This window comes from Microcaecilia unicolor, chromosome 6, assembly GCF_901765095.1.
Source record: "Microcaecilia unicolor chromosome 6, aMicUni1.1, whole genome shotgun sequence".
Lineage (NCBI taxonomy): Eukaryota > Metazoa > Chordata > Amphibia > Gymnophiona > Siphonopidae > Microcaecilia > Microcaecilia unicolor.
This window is the reverse complement of record NC_044036.1, coordinates 7,714,815-7,723,704: the sequence shown is the minus strand read 5'-3', so window position 1 is coordinate 7,723,704 and position 8,890 is coordinate 7,714,815.

The following is an 8,890-nucleotide window of genomic DNA, read 5'->3' as shown; positions in this document are numbered from 1 at the left end:
AAATATGTGGATAAAGGTGAGCTGGTTGATATTGAGGCATATTTTCAAAGCACTTAGCCTTAGGTTTCTATGGAACTTTGGAAGGCTAAGTGCTTTGAAAATTAGCCCCATTGTGTATCTGGATTTTCAAAAGGCATCTGACAAGGTACCTCATGAAAGACTCCAGAGGAAATCGGAGAGTCATGGGATAGGAGGTAGTGTTCTATTGTGGATTAAAAACTGGTTAAAAGATAGAAAACAGAGTAGGGTTAAATGGTCAGTATTCTCAACGGAGAAGGGTAGTTAGTGGGGTTCCCCAGGGCTCTGTGCTGGGACCGCTGCTTTTTAACATATTTATAAATGACCTAGCAACGGGAGTAACTAGTGAGGTCATTACATTTGATGAGTTATTCAGTTGCAAGACGACCTTACTGGGCATCCAAATGGCAGATTATATTTACTACTACTTCTTAACATTTCTAGAGCGCTACTAGGCTTACGCAGCACTGTACAGTTTAACCAAGAAGGACAGTCCCTGCTCAAAGGAGCTTACAATCTAAAGGACAGAATGTCAAGTTGGGGCAGTCTAGATTTCCGGTATAGTGGTTAGGTGCCGAAGGCGACATTGAAGAGGTGGGCTTTGAGCAAGGATTTGAAGATGGGCAGGGAGGGGGCCTGGCAAATGGGCTCAGGGAGTTTATTCCAAGCATGGGGGTGAGGTGAGGCAGAAAGGGCGGAGCCTGGCACCAGTGGTGGAGAAGGGTGCTTATGCTGGCAACCATGCCTAACATTAGGCATCACTATTTACATTATAAGGACAGGAGTAGCCATACTGGGTCAGACCAATGGTCCATCTAGCCCAGTATCCTGTTTTCCAAACAGTGGCCAGGCCGGGTCCCAAGTACCTGGCAGAAACCCAAAATGTGACAATACTCCATACAGCAAATCTCATTGCAAGCAGTTGCTTCCCATGTCTGTCTCAATAGCAGACTACGGCCTTTTCCTCCAGGAATTTGTCCAAATCTTTTTTTTAAACCCAGATACACAACTGCTGTTACCAAATCCTCCACCAGAGCTTAACTATTGGTTGAGTGAAAAAATATTGCCTCCTATTGGTTTTAAAAGTATTTCCATGTAACTTCGAGTGTCCCCTAGTCTTTGTACTTTTGGAACGAGTAAAAAAATCGATTTACTTCTTCTCGTTCCGCAGATCTCAATCATATCTCCCCTCATCCTTCTTTTTACCAAGCCCTAACCTCCTTAGCCTTTTCTCATACGAGAGGAGTTCCATCCCCTTTATCATTTTGGTCTGTCTTCTTTGAACCTTTTCTAATTCCGCTATATCTTTTTTGAGATACGTCGACCAGAACTGAGCACAGTACTCAACTAAACAGTGCCCCCCCCCCCCCCTACACCTCGGCCTCTGGCCCGCCCTCCTGGCGAGGTCTGGCTACGCCCCTGGCCTCAAGTGCCTGCATTTGCTTCTGATCATCAGCCTATCAGCGAGCCTTGTCACAGGGCTTGACCCTGAATTGGATAGACTGGGAGGAGGGCAGCGAGCATTCACCAAATCATGAGATCTTTTGCTGTTTTCCTACCTATGTTTCTGCTTTACTGGAACTACTTAAGCGAGATCAGCAATGCTATACATTTAAAGAAAAAAACCACACACAAATCCTTTTCCTCTCACTGGTCTTGGTTTTTTCTGCATATTTAAGTTCCCTCTCCTCTTCTCCTCACCCATCCTATGGTCTAAATTTCTTATATAGGCTTGCCACGACTTTCAATTAGTTTTGCTACGTTTGATTATATCATAATTTGTTTTACTCTAAATCATACCATAAAAATGATTTTTCTGAATGCAATAACTGTGGTGCATTAAGTCTAAGACAGACCAACTTGCCCTGGTTCCAGCTCTCTGCAGTGGCAAAGTTAGATTATGTCATAGGGCAGTTAAAGGAAACCTCCCTTCCTCCCCACAATGAATAAAATAACCCAAGAATGGATGAATCACACTAGGCTCTGGTAGATTATGGCCTGTGACAAATAAACCAGTTCCCAGAGGAACCACTACAAAAAAAAAAATGCCCTTGCTGTGTTGGAAGATTATGACACAGTCCTTAAATAGAATCCAAATTGGTGACGGAGATGGTGAACCAGACTCTATGCACAGAAAATCCCCAAGGCACTGATAAATCAAGACAAAACTAGTACTGTTTGGAGACTCCTTTATGAGGCTTTGGCTGGGGACACAATCTAAAGGTCACAAAAGGGGAAATGTCTTCCCGGATCCTCCCTCAGCACAAATACAAACCACATACGAAGTATCATCAAAGAAGAAAGTAAGGATTCTACAACTGATGTTATAATATGCCATACTTAGTATTGTTATTTTTACTGCTGTTAATTGTCTGTTGTTTATGTTTGATTTATTCTTACAGAACACTGCCTTGAGTAAATTATTTCAAAAAGGCAGTAAATAAATCCTAATAAATAAATAATCTACCTGGGAACAAAGAAGGAACTACTACTTAACATTTCTAGAGCGCTACTAGGGTTACGCAGCGCTGTACAATTTAACAAAGAAGGACAGTCCCTGCTCAAAGAGCTTAAAATCTAATAGGTAAGAGTGAGACAAATATAGGACAATCAAGCCATTGTGACATCACTGATGAGGTTGGCTCTTAGGCATTGGTGGAATGAGGCATTATGACATCACAATCTCAGCTCTGGATACCAGAGACTGAAACTCTTCACACTAAGGGGGGAAGTGGGCCAAGTATAGGACAGTCGAGCCATTGTGACATCACTGATGAGGTTGGCTCTTAGGCATTGGTGGAATGAGGCATTATGACATCACAATCTCAGCTCTGGTTAAATCACTGCTATATGTAATACTACTACTACTACTTAACATTTCTAGAGCGCTACTAGGGTTATGCAGCGCTGTACAATTTAATAAAGAAGGACAGTCCCTGCTCAAAGGAGCTTTCAATCTAATGGACAAAATGTCAAGTTGGGGCAGTCTAGATTTTTTGAATAGAAGTAGAGTGGTTAGGTGCTCAAGGCGACATTGAAGAGGTGGGCTTTGAGCAAGGCTTTGAAGATGGGCAGGGAGGGGGCCTGGCGAATGGACTCAGGGAGTTTATTCCAAGCATGGGGTGAAGCGAGGCAGAAAGGGTGAAGCCTAGAGTTGGCGGTGGTGGAGAAGGGTACTGAAAGGAGGGATTTGTCAAGAGAGCGGAGGTTACGGGTGGGGACATAAGGGGAGATGAGGGTAGAGAGGTAAGGAGGGGCTGTGGATCGAGTGCATTTGTAGGTTAGTAGGAGAAGCTTGAACTATATGCGGTACCTAATCGGAAGCCAGTGCAGTGACTTGAGGAGAGGGGTGATATGAGTGTATCGGTCCTGGCGGAAGATAAGACGTGCAGCAGAGTTCTGAACGGACTGAAGGGGGGGGGATAGATGGCTAAGTGGGAGGCCAGTGAGGAGTAGGTTGCAGTAGTCGAGGCGAGAGGTAATGAGAGAGTGGCTGAGAGTTCGGGTGGTGTGCTCGGAGAGGACAGTAAGGATTCTACAATTGATGTCGTGATCTACCTGGGAACAAATGATCTAGCCAGAAACAACACAGATTGTTGGAATTTAGGTGAGAGTCTAAAGCCCCTGGTAAGGATGTCTGTATTCTCGGAAGTTCTATCTGTCAATTTGTAGAAAAACAAACAATCATGTTGTAATGAGGGCCGACATCTTTCATTGACAGGAACAAAGATTAACTGAGAAGTTCAGGCAGTAAGTTGCCAGGCATTTAAATTAGACAAAAGGGATGGTGTGTGGAAGTGCATGAGTCTGGGTCACACCCCCAGCAAAAGTATGACAACTGCAGTAAAAATAGCCAAGGAAAGTATCCAGGTAGCTCACTCATCGGCTGCTTCAAAGTAGAGAAGACCAGGCACAAGAACATAAACGTTGCCATACTGGGAAAGACCAAAGGTCCATCAAGCCCAGTATCCTGTTTCCAACAGTGGCCAATCCACGTCACAAGTACCTGGCAAGATCCCAGAACAGTAAAACAGATTTTATGCTGCTTATCCTACAATATGCAGTGGATTTTCTCATCCATCTTAATAATGACTTATGGACTTTTCTTTTAGGAAATTATCCAAATCTCTTTACAATCCCGCTAAGCCAGGGCTTTTTTTGTGCCGGTACGCACAAGTCCGAAGCTGGCAGCCTTTATTGCTTCGTAGCAGGCAGGCAGTGGAGAAAGGACGGGCTGGGAGAAGGAGGATGGGCTGGGGGAAGAAGAATCGCTGGGCATCGATGGAAGGGGAGGGCAGGGAAGACAGAATCGCTGGACATGGATGGGGGGGAGAGCAGGGGGGAGAGGAGAATCGCTGGACATGGATGGGAGGGGAGGGCAGGGGGGAGAGGAGAATCGCTGGACATGGATGGGAGGGGAGGGCAGGGGGGAGAGGAGAATCGCTGGACATGGATGGGAGATGAGGGAAAGGGAAGAGAGGAGAAAAACTGCACATGGATGGAGAAAATAGGCAAAAGCTGGATCCACGTTATACCTCCTCCAGTCAGTTCCATGAAGGAGGACACAGCTTTTACTCATGGATATAGGGCAAGAAATGAAGAAGAAAGGAGGAAAGTAAAGAAATAAATGGAAAGGAAGCCCCGGAAACGGAGTTAAGAGAACAGATAGAGAGCAGCAGAATCAGAGACTGGGACCAATATGGGTAGAAAAACAAAGTCACCAGACAACAAAGGTAGAAAAAAATCATTTTATTTTCACTTTAGTGTTTGGAATATATCCAATTTGAGAATTTACATCTGCTGTATTTTGCACTGGAGCTGTAACAGCTTATAGAAATGATTTATAATGAAAAAAAATCACGTTATTTTTTTCTCCTATACTAGTATAATATTTTCAATAATGTCTGTTTGTTTATATGTGCCATGGCTGGTGTAAGGGGTGTGGCTATCGGGTGGAGCCATATGTGATGACCCCGCCCATAATGAGTACCGGCACCTTTTTTTCTACAAACAAAGCACTGCGCTAAGCTAACTGCTTTTACCACATTCTCTGGCAACGAATTTGAGAGTTTAATTAATCGTTAAGAAATATTTTCTCCGATTCATTTTAAATTTACTACTTTGTAACTTCATTTCATGCCCCCTAGTATTTTTGGAAAGAGTAAACAAGTGATTCACGTCTACCCATTCCACTCCACTCATTATTTTATAGACCTCTATCATATCTCCCCTCAGTCGTCTCTTCTCCAAGCTGAAGAGCCCTAGCCACTTTAGCCTTTCCTCATAAGGAAGTCGTCCCATCTTCTTTATCATTTTCGTTGCCCTTCTCTGCACCTTTTCTAATTCAACTATATATTTTTTGAGATGTGGTGACCAGAACTGCACATAGTATTCGAGGTGTGGTCACACCATGGAGCGATACAAAGGCATTATAACATCCTCATTTTTGTTTTCCATTCCTTTCCTAATAATGCCTAACATTCTATTTGCTTTCTTAGTCACCGCCGCACATTGAGCCGAGGGTTTCAACGTATTATCAACGATGACACCTAGATCTCTTTCCAGGTCGGTGACTCCTAACGTGGAACCTTGCATGACATAGCTATAATTTGGGTTCCTCTTTCCCACATGTATCATTTTGCACTTGCTCACATTAAACGTCATCTGCCATTTAGACACCCAGACTCCCAGTCTTGTAAGGTCCGCTTGTATTTTTTCACAATCCTCCCGCGATTTAACGACTTTGAATAATTTTGTGTCATCAGCAAATTTAATTACTTCACTAGTTATTCCTCTCTCTAGATCATTTATAAATATGTTAAAAAGCAGCGGTCCCAACACAGACCCCTGGGGAACCCCACTAACTACCCTTCTCCATTGAGAATACTGACCATTTAACCCTACTCTCTGTTTTCTATCTTTTAACCAGTTTTTAATCCACAATAGAACACTACCTCCTATCCCATGACTCTCCAATTTCCTCTGGAGTCTTTCATGAGGTACTTTGTCAAATGTCTTTTGAAAATCCAGATATACAATATCGACCGACCCATCATCAGCAAATTTAATTACCTCACTAGTTATTCCCATCTCTAGATCATTTATAAATATGTTTAAAAAAACAGTAGTCCCAGCACCGACCCCTGGGGATCCCCACTATCTACCCCTCTCCATTGAGAACAAAGCCAAGACAACTCAAAACAGCTGGAAGGCAATGAGTACAAACCCTCAGTCTAATAAAATTCCAGATCTGCAAGCCCTGATGTTGGATGAAGGTTTATATATTGTGGTTCAATGAGTCCCATGAATGAGATGCAGCCAAACTTGGCTTTAATTGGCTTTTTTGGGGGGTCATTATGAAAGTACACTTGTTACATTCTTGAGAGCCCTTTATGCATAGAGCACAACATTGCACGCACAAGTTATAGAGCACTGACTCTTACATGTGTAATTATTCATTTAGGCACTAATAGGCTTCATGTGCCTTAACTGCCACTAATTTGCAGTTATGGGTTTGGGGTGGGTCTTGCGCATAAGTTATAGAACACCAGCACTTATGCTCAGCACTGCGACATTTAAGCGCACTCATTTCCACCAACCATTGCGCCTAAAGTTGGGAATGAGAATGCTGATGTATGTTAGTACGGTATAACGGCATTTAAGTACATAAGCATCGCCGTGCTGGGACAGACCAAGGGTCCATCGAGCCCAGCACCCTGTCACCGACAGCGGCCAAAAGAACAAGCAATTTATCCCGCCCATCCTAGAAATATTGTATTATTCCCTCGTCCATTCAATAATATTCTATGGCTTTTTCCTCCAGGAAGCCATCCAACCCTTTTTTTAAGTCCGCTAAGTTAACCGCCTTAACCACCTTTTCCGGCAGCGAATTCCAGAGTTTAAGTACGCGTTAAGAAAAATTTCCTCCAATTTGTTTTAAATTTACCACACTGCAGCTTCATCGCATGCCCCCTTGACCTAGTATTTTTGGAAATCGTAAACAGACGCTCCACATCGACCCGTTCCATTCCTCTATCATATATCCCCTCATGCATTGTCAGTATAGAATTGGCACTTAGCACTAAATTCAGTAAATGGCGACCAAATTTGGGCCGAAACAAATGCGCGCTGCACTATTCTATCAATTTTGCTACAAATTGGTTGCTGTTTATAGAATATAGTACTGTGTAGCGCTGGGGTCCGCTCCCAACTTTTCGGCCCAAGGATTTACACCAGCTGAACCCTGGTGTGATACCCCGGGTGAGGGTTTTAGGGGTGGCCCTTTGAATAACTCAGCCAGACAATGTATATAAACGTAAAAGTAAATGTTTTATTCACCTGTTGCCTCACGGGCCAGGCACATCAGATGCAACATGTTCTCTTATTTAGTAACAGTCCTGACTAGGCCTCTGGCTAGCAGGCCAGGCAGTCTGTGGCTGGTGGTGCTGCCCTGCCCCAAACACAGCCTGTCAGTTCTCAGGTCTTCTGAGACTCAGGTGTGGCCCCAGCCAGACCTCAACAAGGCTCCCAAGTCTTAATAAGAAACAGTTGGCTTACCTCAGCCATGTCACAGCAGCTAAACACATTCAGTACAGGCATAGACTTGGGCTTCAGTTCTTCCTTCTCTGGGCCTCCTTAACCTTAGCCTGGTCCTGTCTTTTAAACTCCCAGGTATTGACTCCGCCCCTCCCAACTCACTTCCTCCTGGTGCGGGATCAGCGCTATTAAGATGGCCCAGGCTACTTAGAGAGGTGAGGAGCAGTGTTCTATACAGGGCCGCCGAGATACTGGGCCGGACCTGGGGCAAGGCCGCACCCAGGGCCCCGCCCTTGCCGCCCCGACCCCCAGGTCGCCACCGCCGCTGCTCCCCCACCCCCTGAGGTTGCCACAGCCACTGCTCCCCCCTCCACCTCCCTCCGAGGTCGCCGCCGCTGCTCCCCCCCCTCTGTCCGCCACCGGGCTGGGCCCTCTGCATTGAAATCGCAGTCTCACCTCCGTGAAAGCAGCGCTGCAGGCAGCAGAGCGCCTCCCTTCGGCCCTCCTTTCCTCCTTGTGTCCCGCCCTCGCGGAAGTTACGTCAGACGAGGGCGGGGCACAGGGAGGGAAGGAGGCCCGAAGGGAGGCGCTCTGCTGCCTGCAGCGCTGCTTTCACGGAGGTGAGACTGCAATTTCAATGCAGGGGGAAGACGACGGAAGGCGGGTGGGACTGCGGCGCCGGGCCGCCCTTGGAGGCCCAGGCCTGGGGAATTTTGTCCCCCCTGCCCCCCCTCTCAGCGGCTATGGTTCTATAAACCCCCTCACACCTGGTATAAATCCCTGTGTCTAAATGAGGTGTGGATACCCTGAATTCACGCATATTTAGTGAATGCCCCTGACCCGCCCATAACCACATCCACTTTTCAGTTGTGCGCTAAAGGATTTGCGCACACATCTTTATAGAATAACGCTTAGCGAGATGCGTGCATAAATCCAAATTGTTGCCAATTACATTGTTAGTGCATGATTGTTGGAATGAGGAGGCTTGTTACTCAATTAAATTGCGTGTGCAAATTGGGCCACTCCCCAAATTTTCATGCTCTGTTTTGAGCACCATTTACGGAATTCCCCTGTCGCTGCCCAGATTCGTGGTTAACTTTTCATTCACTTTCTTGAATTTGCCCCAAAATGTGCGACCTGTGAGTGTCAGAGATCTGCTGCTGAAACGGTGTAAGAAAAGATGCAGGTGAAATGGAAGTTCAGGGTTCTCAGTACCATGAAGCAGGTGTGGCACAGAGCACTGAATCCCCCAGAAAGCGGCTGCAAGTAGCAGGACATGCTTTTGATTACACATTCTTCCTGAGGTCCAGCGATTGCAAATATCTACATTTCTGCA